Source organism: Leucoraja erinacea, chromosome 20, assembly GCF_028641065.1.
Source record: "Leucoraja erinacea ecotype New England chromosome 20, Leri_hhj_1, whole genome shotgun sequence".
In the NCBI taxonomy this organism is placed as follows: domain Eukaryota; kingdom Metazoa; phylum Chordata; class Chondrichthyes; order Rajiformes; family Rajidae; genus Leucoraja; species Leucoraja erinaceus.
Genome location: NC_073396.1, coordinates 2824372 through 2838287, shown reverse-complemented (window position 1 = coordinate 2838287; position 13916 = coordinate 2824372).

Genomic DNA, 13916 nt, shown 5'->3' with positions numbered 1-13916 from the left:
ATATTATTCATTCTTAAATGACCTGGATCTTGTGGCGTCTATCATTGGACATGCCTCATTTATTGGCATGATAGATTCATAGGGACATATAGTGTAGAAACAGGCCCTTCGGCCCAACTTGCCCACACCGACCAACATGCCCCATCTACACTAGTCCCACCTGCCTGCGTTTGGTCCTTATCCCTCCAAACCTGTCCTATCCATGTACCTGTCTAAATGTCTCCCCAACATTACAATAGTCTCAGCCTCAACTATCTCCTCCGACAGCTTGTTCCATACACCCACCACCCTTCGTGTATTTCGCTTGGGTAGTTTACACCCCAGCGGTATGAACATTGACTTCTCCAATTTCAGGTAGTCCCTGCTTACTCCCTCCTTCCCCACCCCTTCCCAGCTCTCCCACGGCCCACTGTCTCCGCCTCTTCCTTTCTTCTTCCCCCCCCCCCACCCCAAATCAGTCTGAAGATGGGTTTCGGGTCGAGACCCTTCTGGAAACTCAGCGGGTGAGGCAGCATCTATGGAGCGAAGGAATAGGTGACGTTTCGGGTCGAGACCCGGAAGGGTCTCGACCCGAAACGTCACCTATTCCTTCTCTCCATAGATGCTGCCTCACCCGCTGAGTTTCTCCAGTATTTCTGTCTACCTTCGATATTTCCAGCATCTGCAGTTCCTTCTTAAACACAAGCCTTTGTGTATTCAAGATCCCCCTCAGGTTCCTATTAAATCTTTCTCCCCCTCACTTTTTCTTAGTTTATTTTGGTTCAGTTTAGAGATACAACAGGCCCTTCGGCCCATCGAGTCCGCACTGACTTACGTTCCCCGCACACAAACACTATCCAACACACACTGGGGACAATTTACACGTACAACAAGTCTATTAACCTACAAACCTGCACGTCTTTGTAGTGTGGGAGGAAAATGAAGATCTCGGAGAAAACCCACCCAGGTCACGGGGAGAACATACAAACTCCGTACAGACAGCACCCGTAGTCGGGATCGAACCCGGGTCTCCGTCACTGTCTCTACCGCTGCGCCACCGTGCTGTCCGCAACCTTAAACCTATGTAACTCTGGTTCACGATTTCCCTACTTTAGCTTTAATCACCGCCAGGCGTTGTTCTCCGAAGAGCTCCGTAGACCTATTCATCAATTACTGGGTCTGGTTGTTCACTAACCCTTTCACCTCTGGCAAATGGCTATGAATTGATACCAACTGGTGGAGTAGAATGCATCCTCTAGGTAATAGCTGTTAACAGTCTCACGTGAAATAAATTTGCGGGCTATCAGTCAGTGTCACAGGAAGAAGGTTGGATATCGCAGCGAGACCTTTAATTTGTCACTAATGGATGTTGTTCCCAACCTGCCACGTATCCGAGATTGAAACTATGTCACAAGGGTCAAATAGTCTTATCAATCTCGTGTCAGTTCCAAGTACAAACATAGAAACATAGAAATTAGGTGCAGGAGTAGGTCATTCGGCCCTTCGAGCCTGCACCGCCATTCAATATGATCATGGCTGATCATCCAACTCAGTATCCCGTACCTGCCTTCTCTCCATACCCCCTGATCCCCTTAGCCACAAGGGCCACATCTAACTCCCTCTTAAATATAGCCAATGAACTGTGGCCTCAACTACCCTCTGTGGCAGAGAGTTCCAGAGATTCACCACTCTCTGTGTGAAAAAAGTTCTTCTCATCTCGGTTTTAAAGGATTTCCCCCTTATCCTTAAGCTGTGACCTCTTGTCCTGGACTTCCCCAACATCGGGAACAATCTTCCTGCATCTAGCCTGTCCAACCCCTTAAGAATTTTGTAAGTTTCTATAAGATCCCCTCTCAATCTTCTAAATTCTAGAGAGTATAAACCAACCTGTAGACAGTCCAAACCCGAGAACATTGACTAACAGAGCTTTACAATTGAGCGTTGGGTAAAATCAATGGAGGCACGGTGGCGCAGCGGTAGAGTCGCTGCAACGTTCCTGACTACGGGTGCTGTCTGTGTGGAGTTTGCATGTTCTCCCTGTGACGCGTGGGTTTTCTCTGGTTGCTCCGATATCCTCCCACCTCCCAAAGGCGTGCAGGTTGGTACGTTAATTGGCCGCTGTTGTAATGGCCGTGGTAATGTATTTACGGTTACGGTTTTCATGTGGGAATCACGTGACGTATGAACTGGCCACCAACTTCATCAAAGAATGTGTTTACCACTGAGTAGCAACAATTAGACCATCAGACACAGGAGCAGAATTAGGCCATTCAGCCCATCGTTTCTGCACCCCCATATAATCATGGCTGATCTGCTTTGGGAAAGGGTCCCAACCCGAAACGCTACCTATCCCAGTTCTCCACAGATGCTGCCTGACCCGCTAGTCCCATGTGAAACGTCACCTATCCATGTTCTCCACAGATGCTGCCTGACCCGCTGAGTTACTCCAGCACTCTGTGAAACGTCACCTATCCATGTTCTCCACAGATGCTGCCTGACCCGCTGAGTTACTCCGGCACTCTGTGAAACGTCACCTATCCATGTTCTCCACAGATGCTGCCTGACCCGCTGAGTTACTCCAGCACTCTGTGAAACGTCACCTATCCATGTTCTCCACAGATGCTGCTGACCCACTGAGTTATGGTGCAGCAGCATCTATGGAGCGAAGGAAATAGGCCACGTTTCGGGCCGAAACCCTTCTGGAAATAGGCAACGTTTCGGGCCGAAACCCGGAAGGGTTTCGACCCGAAACGTTGCCTATTTCCTTAGCTCCATAGATGCTGCTGCACCCGCTGAGAGTTACTCCAGCACTCTGTGAAACGTCACCTATCCATGTTCTCCACAGATGCTGCCTGACCCGCTGAGTTACTCCAGCACTCTGTGAAACGTCACCTATCCATGTTCTCCACAGATGCTGCCTGACCCGCTGAGTTACTCCAGCATTCTGTGAAACGTCACCTATCCATGTTCTCCACAGATGCTGCCTGACCCACTGAGTTACTCCAGCACTCTGTGTCTTTCCTGACTTGATAAGATGCTTTTAAACTTCCCCTATTTCCTTAGAATTCCTGACATAATAGATCATTTCATGTCTATAAGTTTCATGTTTTTAAGTCATAAGAGCAGAATTAGGCCATTCAGCCCATCGAGCCTGCTACGCCATTCAAGCATAGCTAAATGTTGTTTTCCCTCAACCCCATTCTGGGTAAAGAAATTCCTCCTCAACACCATTCTAAAGGTACAGTATGTCCTTTTATTCTGAGGCTGTGCCCTCTGGTCCTAGACTCTCCCACTAGTGGAAACATCTTCTCACATCCAGGACTTTTATTATTCAGTTCTCAGAGCTTAGTCAAGAGTCAAGAGTCAAGAGTCAAGAGTCAATTTAATTGTCATTTGGACCCCTGGAGGTCCAAACGAAATGCCGTTTCTGCAGCCATACATTACACACAAATAGACCCAGACACAACATAATTACATTTTACATAAACATCCATCACATAGCTGTGATGGAAGGCCAAAAAAAACTTATCTCTCCACTGCACTCTCCCCCCCCCCCCCCCGATGTCAGAGTCAAAGTCAAAGCCCCCGGCTGGCGATGGCGATTGTCCCGCGGCCATTGAAGCCACGCCGGGTGGTGCGAGGTCGCACACCGGGTCTTGGTGTTGGAGCCCCCGGCGTGCGCTCGCAAAGTCCCGCGGCCATTCCAGCCGCGCGGGGGGGTGTAGTGAGGCCCCGCTCCAGGAGCTCTTCAACCCCGCAACACGGGCGGGAGAATTCGCCGTTGCAGGAGCCCCGAAAAGCGGTCTCTCTCCAGGGATCCGCGGGCTCCCGGCGCCGCCGTCCGCAGACCCGCAGCAGCAGCCTCCGGCTCAGCAGCGGCATCGGCAGCAGCAGCAACAGCAGCAGCGCTCCTCCACCGCTCCAACCGCTCCGGACTCGGCCAGCCCCGCGACGGCGACGGTGAGTAGCACCAGAGTCCCCGGCTTCTTCCTGTTGGAGGCCGCTCCTCGTTGCGGCCCCAACGACAACGGAAACCCGACGAGAAACAGGTCGGGTCTCCAGTGCAGGGAGAGATTTAAAAAGTTTCCCCCCCCCCCCACCCCCCCCCACCCCACCCCACACACACACACCCCCAACAAAAAATAACAAAAACTACATTAAAACACACAGACAGAAAATAATAAAAACGCGGACAGACTGCAGAGGCCGCTGCTGGCCAGAGCCGCGCCGCCTACCAGAGTTTAGTTCCGTTTAGTTTATTGTCACATACAGCAAAAAGCTATTGTTGCTCGCTATGCTAGCCAGTCAGCAGAAAGGCTATCCTCGATACAATCGATCCATCCACAGTGTACAGAGTGATACATGGTAAAAGGCGTGGAAGGAAGTGCAGATGCTGGTTTAAATCAAAGGTAGACACAAAAACCTGGAGTAACTCAACGAGACATAGAAACATAGAAAATAGGTGCAGGAGTAGAGGCCATTCGACCCTTCGAGCCTGCACCGCCATTCGATATGATCACGGCTGATCATCCAACTCAGTATCCTGTACCTGCCTTCTCTCCATACCCCCTGATCCCTTTAGCCACAAGGGCCACATCTAACTCCCTCTTAAATATAGCCAATGAACTGTGGCCTCAACTACCCTCTGTGGCAGAGAATTCCCCAGATTCACCACTCTCTGTGTATAAAAAATGTTTTTATCTTCTCGGTCCTAAAAGACTTCCCCTTTATCCTTAAACTGTGACCCCTTGTTCTGGACTTCCCCAACATCGGGAATAATCTTCCTGCATCTAGTCTGTCCAACCCCTTAAGAATTTTGTAAGTTTCTATAAGATCCCCCCTCAATCTTCTAAATTCTAGCGAGTACAAGCCGAGTCTATCCAGTCTTTCTTCATATGAAAGTCCTGCCATACCAGGAATCAATCTGGTGAACCTTCTCTGCACTCCCTCTATGGCAAGAATGTCTTTCCTCAGATTAGGAGACCAAAACTGTACGCAATACTCCAGGTGTGGTCTCACCAAGACCCTGTACAACTGCAGTAGAACCTCCCTTCTCTTATACTCAAATCCTTTTTCTATGAATGCTAACATACCATTCGCCTTCTTCACTGCCTGCTGCACCTGCATGCCTACTTTCAATGATTGGTGTACCATGACACCCAGGTCTCGTTGCATCTCCCCTTTTCCTAATCGGCCACCATTCAGATAATAGTCTACTTTCCTGTTTTTGCCACCAAGGTGGATAACCTCACATTTATCCACATTATACTGCATCTGCCATGCATTTGCCCACCCACTCAACCTATCCAAGTCACCTTGCAGCCTCCTAGCATCCTTTTCACAGCTAACACTGCCCCCCAGCTTCATGCCATCCGCAAACTTGGAGATGTTGCATTCAATTCCCTCATCCACATCATTAATATATATTGTAAATAGCTGGGGTCCCAGCACTGAGCCTTGCGGTACCCCACTAGTCACTGCCTGCCATTGTGAAAAGGACCCTTGGACAGGCAGCATCACTGGAGAAAAGGAATAGGTGACATTTCGGGTCTGAAGCAGGATCTTCAATCTGAAGAATGGTCTCAACCTGGAAGGTCATCTATTCCTTTTCTCCAGAGATGCTGTCTGACCCGCTGCGTTACTCCAGGTTGTTGTGTCTACATGGTAAAGAGAATGTTATGGGGCCCAATATGCCCTGAAGGAGCGTATAATATTTCAGACATTGCAGTTACCCAGTTCCCCTGGCACGGTGTGAGCTGGAGACCATGAAGCAAGTAGACGAGAGACCAAGGGATGGATGAGTGACGTGAAATATCACTTCAGGGTCACCGTAAACCTCCAGCAGTTAGGACCCAATTAGAGGCATTCCTCATTAAGTTATCAATCACGGGTTAACGCATGTTGCCAAGAGGATGTAACGGTAAGGGTATGTTGAGATGATCAAGCTCGTGAATGACTTGAATGAAGGAAGACAGGTGGCTGTGCAGAACGTCAGCACTGCTTACCTTTTGAAGCAAATGAACTTAAGTAGAAGGTGGAGCGGCACGGTGGCGCCTCACAGCGCCGGAGACCCCGGTTCGATCCCGCCTACGGGCGCTGTCTGTACGGAGTTTGCACACTCTCCCCGTGACCTGCGTGGGTTTTCTCCGAGATCTTTGGTTTCTTCCCACACTCTGAAGACGTACAGGTTTGTAGATGAACAGGAATTCAGCATAGCCTCAGAAGGCAGTGGAGGCCAATTCTCTGGATACTTTCAAGAGAAAGTTAGATAGGGCTTTTAAAGATAGCGGAGTCAGGGGATATGGGGAGAAGGCAGGTACGGGGTACTGATTGTGGATGATCAGCCATGATCACAGTGAATGGCGGTGCTGGCTCGAAGGGACGAATGGCCTCCTCCTCCACCTAATGTCTATTGTCTATTAATTGGCTTGGTATAAAATGTAGGGTGTGTAGGATAGTGTTAGTGTGCCGGGATCGCTGGTCAGTGCGGACTCGGTGGGCCGAAGGGCCTGTTTCCGCACAGTATCTCTGAACTAAACTAAACTTAGACTCAAAGTAGGACAGAAGAATAAGAGTGATGTGGGGGTTTGGGAAGGAAGAGGTTTACAAGATGGAAGGCCAGTGGGAAGAATAATGGAACACACACAAGACTGATGCACGTCATCAATATGGAACTGATGATAAATGGTCTTACATTCAAATCATTTATAACATCAGCAACAGATTTGTAACCAGAGAGACAGCAACATTCTTTTCACATTTTTCATAAGATCAAGACAACATTCAGGTTCAGGTGGACACAAGGAACTGCAGATGCTGGTTTACAAAAAAAGGACGGAAAGTGCTGGAGTAACTCAGCGGGTGGGGCGGCATCTCTGGAGAACACGGATAGGTATCTGAAGTAGAAGGGATTCATCATTCTGAAGAAGATTCCCGACCTGAAATGGCAGCTATCCATGTTCTCCACAGATGCTGCCTGACCCACTGAGTTACTCCAGCACTCTGTGAAACGTCACCTATCCATGTTCTCCACAGATGCTGCCTGACCTGCTGAGTTACTCCAGCACTCTGTGAAACGTCACCTATCCATGTTCTCCACAGATGCTGCCTGACCCGCTGAGTTACTCCAGCACTCTGTGAAACGCCACCTATCCATGTTCTCCACAGATGCTGCCTGACCCGCTGAGTTATGGTGCAGCAGCATCTATGGAGCGAAGGAAATAGGCAACGTTTCGGGTCCGAAATCCTTATGGAAATAGGCAACGTTTCAGGCCGAAACCCTTCTGGGTTTCGGCCCGAAACGTTGCCTATTTCCTTAGCTCCATAGATGCTGCCTGACCCGCTGAGTTACTCCAGCACTCTGTGAAACGTCACCTATCCATGTTCTCCACAGATGCTGCCTGACCCGCTGAGTTACTCCAGCACTCTGTGAAACGTCACCTATCCATGTTCTGTTATCCTTTGCTCCTACTTTGCTGGCTCTGCCTTCATTTACCAAGACCACAGATCAAACCCCCAAACCGACTTGCCTCGCAAGAAATTGCAGTGAATTGTGGACGCATCCCAGACCATCGGACAAACCAACCTCCCTTCCATCGACTCCATCTACACCTCACGCTGTCTCGGCAAGGCCAGCAGCACAATCAAGAACCAGTCGCACCCCGGACACTCCCTCTTCTCCCCTCTCCCATCAGGCAAAAGGTATAAACGCACACCTCCAGATTCAGGGACAGTTTCTTCCCAGCTGTTATCAGGCAACTGACCCATCCTATCACCAACTAGAGAGCTGTCCTGAGCTACTATCTACCTCATTGGAGACCCTCGGACTATCTTTGATCGGACTTTACTGGCTTTGCCTTAACTAAACGTCATTCCTTTATCATGTATCTGCACACTGTAAGTGGCTCGATTGTAATCATGTTTTGTCCTTCCGCTGACTGGATAGTTGGGCAACAAACATTATTCACTGGACCCCAGTACACGTGACAATTAACTGAACTCAAACACTTCCTCCTGTAATTAATTATAAATAATTTGGTAAATAAAGCAGGAGAAAATGGGATGACCAAGGTGGGACTTGTCCTTGATTATGTTGGCTGCTTTTCTGAGGTGGTGTGTGTGATGGGCTGGGCTACATCTACAATGGGCTACTGGGCTACATCTACAGTGGTGGGGAGTGTGGTGTGTGTGTGATGGACTGGGCTACATCTACAATGGTGGGGAGTGTGGTGTGTGTGATGGACTGGGCTACATCTACAATGGTGGGGAGTGTGGTGTGTGTGATGGACTGGGCTACATCTACAATGGTGGAGAGTGTGGTGTGTGTGTGATGGGCTGGGCTACATCTACAATGGTGGGGAGTGTGGTGTGTGTGTGATGGACTGGGCTACATCTACAATGGTGGGGAGTGTGGTGTGTGTGTGATGGGCTGGGCTACATCTACAATGGTGGGGAGTGTGGTGTGTGTGTGATGGACTGGGCTACATCTACAATGGTGGGGAGTGTGGTGTGTGTGTGATGGACTGGGCTACATCTACAATGGTGGGGTGTGTGGTCTGTGTGATGGACTGGGCTACATCTACAATGGTGGGGAGTGTGGTGTGTGTGATGGACTGGGCTACATCTACAATGGTGGGGAGTGTGGTGTGTGTGATGGACTGGGCTACATCTATAACGCTCTGTGATTGATTGCGTTCTCAGGCAGAGCTGTTGCCAAACCAGGCTGTTTACTGGAAGCTGGGGGACAGTTGTGTGAGCAAATACAAGGGCTGCCATCTGTGGTGTTAGCACACGAGCTGACCCGAGACACCAACTCAGGGTGAAAGCCGACACTGTAACGGGTAGCTGGGAATAATTACAGGCTGGGACATCATCTGGAAGCTCAGCTGCCTCACATAAATCATTCACATTCTGCTTGCCATTTATCCTGCCAGTTGAAACACGGGTCTGATGATGATGTTGCAACCGCATCTCCATAACCAATATGCACAAACAAACAGACACCAAGTGCTGGCGAAACTCAGCGGGTCATGCAGCATCTCTGAAAAACATGGAAAACATCGCGAATAGGCCCTTCTGCCCTTCATAGAAATATAGAAATTAGGTGCAGGAGTAGGCCATTCAGCCCTTCGAGCCTGCACCGCCATTCAATATGATCATGGCTGATCATCCAACTCAGTATCCCGTACCTGCCTTCTCTCCATACCCCCTGATCCACTTAGCCACAAGGGCCACATCTAACTCCCTCTTAAATATAGCCAATGAACTGGCCTCAACTACCCTCTGTGGCAGAGAGTTCCAGAGATTCACCATTCTCTGTGTGAAAAAAGTTCTTCTCATCTCGGTTTTAAAGGATTTCCCCCTTATCCTTAAGCTGTGACCCCTTGTCCTGGACTTCCCCAACATCGGGAGCAATCTTCCTGCATCTAGCCTGTCCAACCCCTTAAGAATTTTGTAAGTTTCTATAAGATCCCCTCTCAATCTCCTAAATTCTAGAGAGCATAAACCAAGTCTATCCAGTCTTTCTTCATAAGACAGTCCTGACATCCCAGGAATCAGTCTGGTGAACCGTCTCTGCACTCCCTCTATGGCAATAATGTCCTTCCTCAGATTTGGAGACCAAAACTGTACGCAATACTCCAGGTGTGGTCTCACCAAGACCCTGTACAACTGCAGTAGAACCTCCCTGCTCCTATACTCAAATCCTTTTGCTATGAAAGCTAACATACCATTCGCTTTCTTTACTGCCTGCTGCACCTGCATGCCTACCTTCAATGACTGGTGTACCATGACACCCAGGTCTCGCTGCATCTCCCCCTTTCCCAATTGGCCACCATTTAGATAATAGTCTGCTTTCCCGTTTTTGCCACCAAAATGGATAACCTCACATTTATCCACATTATACTGCATGGCACGGACTCGGTGGGCCAAAGAGCCTGTTTCCGCGCTGTATTTCAAAACTAAACTAAATATAACAACAAATGTACTGAACCTGACCTGGAATGAAGTCTATCCATGTTCTCCAGAGATGCTGCTCCACCCGCCCAGTTACTCCAGCACTTTGTATCTTTTTTTTGTAAACCAGCCTCTGCAGTTCCTTGTGTCTACTGCGGTCTGTCTTCCTGTTCTTGAATAAGAGTCACAGAGTCATTGAGTAATACAGGTTGGAAACAGGCCCTTCGGCCCAAATTGCCCATGCCGACCAACATGTCCCAGCTACACTAGTCTCACCTGCCTGCATTTGGTCCATATCCCTCCAAACCTGTCCTGTCCATGTACCTGTCTGTTTCTCAAACATTGGGATAGTCCCAGCCTCAACTACCTCCTCTGGCAGCTCGTTCAATACACCCACCACCCTTTGTGTGAAAAAGTTACCCCTCAGATTCCTATAAAAATCCTTCCCCCTTCAACTTAAACATAAGATTAAGGGGAATTAATAGAAATGAATACCAATAAATCAGAGGAGACTTCTTCACCCAAGTACTAGATAGGAAAGGCTTGCAGAGATATGGGGCAAACACAGGCTGGTGGGTCTAGTGTAGACGGGACATCTTGGTCAGCGTGGGCAAGGTGGGCTGGAGAGATTGTCTTCATGCTGTATGATTCCATGACTCTGTGACTCTGTGATAACTGGTGTGTGTGTGTGTGTGTATATGTGTGTGTGTGTGTGTGTGTGTGTGTGTGGGCGCGTGTGTGTGTGTGTATATGTGTGTGCGTGTGTGTGTGTGTGTGTGTGTGTGTGTGTGTATGTGTGTGTATGTGTGCGTGTGTATGTGTGTGTATGTGTGTGTGTGTGTGTGTGTGTGTGTGTGTGTGTGTGTGCGTGTGTGTGTATGTGTGTGTGTGTATATGTGTGTGCACGTGTGTGTGTGTGTGTGCGTGTGTGTGTGTGTGTGTGTGTGCGTGTGTGCGTGTGTGTATGTGTGTGTGTGTGTGTGTGTGTGTGTGTGTGTGTGCATGTGTGTGTGTGTGCGCGCGTGCACGTGTGTGTATGTGTACGTGTGTGTGTGTGTGCGTCTGTGTGTATGCATGTGCATGTGTACGTGTACGCATGCGTGTGTGTGTGTGTTTAAGCGTGCGTGTACGTGTGCCTGAGCGTGTGTGTGTGTGTGGAGCTTGCTGTCATGAGGATCTGAAGAACAAGGGATGATTGATCGGCTAAAGACGGGTCCTGACCTGAAACGTCACCGATCCATGTTCTCCAGAGATGCTGCCTGAAGCTGTTGGAGCTTCTCCCCCCCCCCTACATCAGTCTGAAGAAGGGTTTGCCTATTTCCTTCGCTCCATAGATGCTGCCTCACCCGCTGAGTTTCTCCAGCACTTTTCTCTACAGACTTCAGTCCAATTAGAGGCTCCACAAAATTTGTTGTTTATTAGAGCTTTTCACAATGCACCATTCAAAGTCGGTGGTGGGTTGAGATTAATTTAGAGAGGATAATGAGAACGTCACATGGCATTACATTCACTCGAATCTTTGATCCAGACAGGTAGATGTTATTTGTGCATGGTTTATACCTCGTTTCAGATAGCATTAATCTTCACTTGTAGATTTCAGTCCTAGTTAGAGTCAAATCCCCATTTAAATAGATGACAACTTGTGGTAGAGAGCAGTGTGAAATCCACAGACCATTCACTCGTGGTTAACCGCTCCCCAGGGTCGGAGTCCCTTTGCCCGTTTGCAAGTCGAACACCTGCATTGTCCACGTTATTCAGGTTAACGATGCTAATTAGTTACGGGTGGAGTTTAACATGGCTCTTAAACGTTAAACCTCAAGCACAGTGTCTTCACCTGGATTGAGGGACTGGATTTAATTAACCTGAGACCCATCATAACAAATTATACAAATGTGCAAGAAGGAACTGCAGATGCTGGTTTAAATCAAAGGTAGACACAAAAAGCTGGAGTAACTCAACGGGACAGGCAGCATCACTGGAGAGAAGGAATGGGTGACGTTTTGGGTCGAGACCCTTCCTCAGACTGGCCTTTTGGCCCACCGGGTCCCCACCGATCGGCGATCTCTGCACACTAACGCCATCCTACACACACCAGGGACAATTTACAATTAACCTATAAACCTGTACGTCTTTGGAGTGTGGGAGGAAACCGGAGCACCCGGAGAAAATGCAGGCATTCGGAGGGAGAACGTGCAAACTCCGTACAGACAGCAACCGTAGTCAGGATCGAACCGCACCGTGAGGCAGCAACTCTACCGCTGCGCCATTATAACTTTGGTAACTTTGTCAGTATCAACTCGTGGTAACACATGTGTACTGCCCGGGTGTGGGCGAGTTGGGCCAAAGGGCCTGTTTCTACACTGTATCACTCTATGACTAACACAAAGCATTTCACTGAGGACACTGGGATACTGAGTTGGATGATCAGCCATGATCATATTGAATGGCGGTGCAGGCTCGAAGGGCCGAATGGCCTCTACTCCTGCACCTATTTTCTATGTTTCTACGTGACACTAAAAACATTCTTTAGTCAAAGGGTGGTAAACACTCATAACTTTTTTATTTTTCATCGATCAGAAAAATCCTCGGGACTGCCTCAGCGGTGGAGGACTGTGAGTAAGCTGGCCAAAAATCATAGCGATATAGGGTAGCGTTTTAAAAAAATCAATAGACAGGATCTGGTCAAGATGAGACTTTTAGTTATATAGATATAGATAGATTCTTGATTAGTGCGAGTGTCAGGGGTTATGGGGAGAAGGCAGGAGAATGGGTTAGGAGGGAGAGATCAGCCTTGATTGAATGGTGGAGTAGACTTGATGGGCCAAATGATCCCTGTCGGGATCGAACCAGCGTCTCCGGCGTTGCGAGGCAGCAACTATACCGTTGCCCCGCGGTGTCACTTTATGAATGAGACTTTCAAAAGGCCACGGTGCTGCCTGTGTGGAGTTTGCACGTTCTCTCTCCCCGTGACCGGCGTGGGTTTTCCCCGAGATCTTCGGTTTCCTCCCGCACTCCAAAGACGTGCAGGTTTGTAGGTTAATTGGCTCGGCAAAAAAAGGTAAATTGTTCCCTCGTGTGTGTGTGTGTGTGTAGGGTTAGTGTGCGGGGATCGATGGTCGTTGCGGACTCGGTGGGCTGAAGGGCCTGTTTCTGCGCTGTATTGCGTACAGTTTGGTCTCCAAATCTGAGGAAGGACATTATTGCCATAGAGGGAGTGCAGAGACGGTTCACCAGACTGATTCCTGGGATGTCAGAACTGTCTTATGAAGAAAGACTGGATAGACTTGGTTTTTACTCTCTAGAATTTAGGAGATTGAGAGGGGATCTTATAGAAACTTACAAAATTCTTAAGGGGTTGGACAGGCTAGAAGCAGGAAGATTGCTCCCAATGTTGGGGAATTCCAGGACCAGGGGTCACAGCTTAAGTTTAAGGGGGAAATCCTTTAAAACCGAGATGAGAAGAACTTTTTTCACACAGAGAGTGGTGAATCTCTGGAACTCTCTGCCACAGAGGGTAGTTGAGGCCAGTTCATTGGCTATATTTAAGAGGGAGTTAGATGTGGCCCTTGTGGCTAAAGGGATCAGGGGGTATGGAGAGAAGGCAGGTACGGGATACTGAGTTGGATGATCAGCCATGATCATATTGAATGGCGGTGCAGGCTCGAAGGGCCGAATGGCCTACTCCTGCACCTAATTTCTATGTTTCTATGTTTCTATGTATCTCTAAAACGAAAACTAAAACACTACTATTATCATTCATTCATTCATTCATTCAATCACACATTCATTCATTCATACATGCATTCATGCATTCATTCATTCATTTCATTCATTTATACATCCATTCATTCATCCATCCATTCATTCAATGCTAATGAAATATCACACACTAATGTGGTTAGGCTAGCACGTTTACAATGGCAGCTATCAGAGGTGCTGGTGTCTTTAGACTCTTTCGGCATAGATTTTGATGTGTGCGTCAT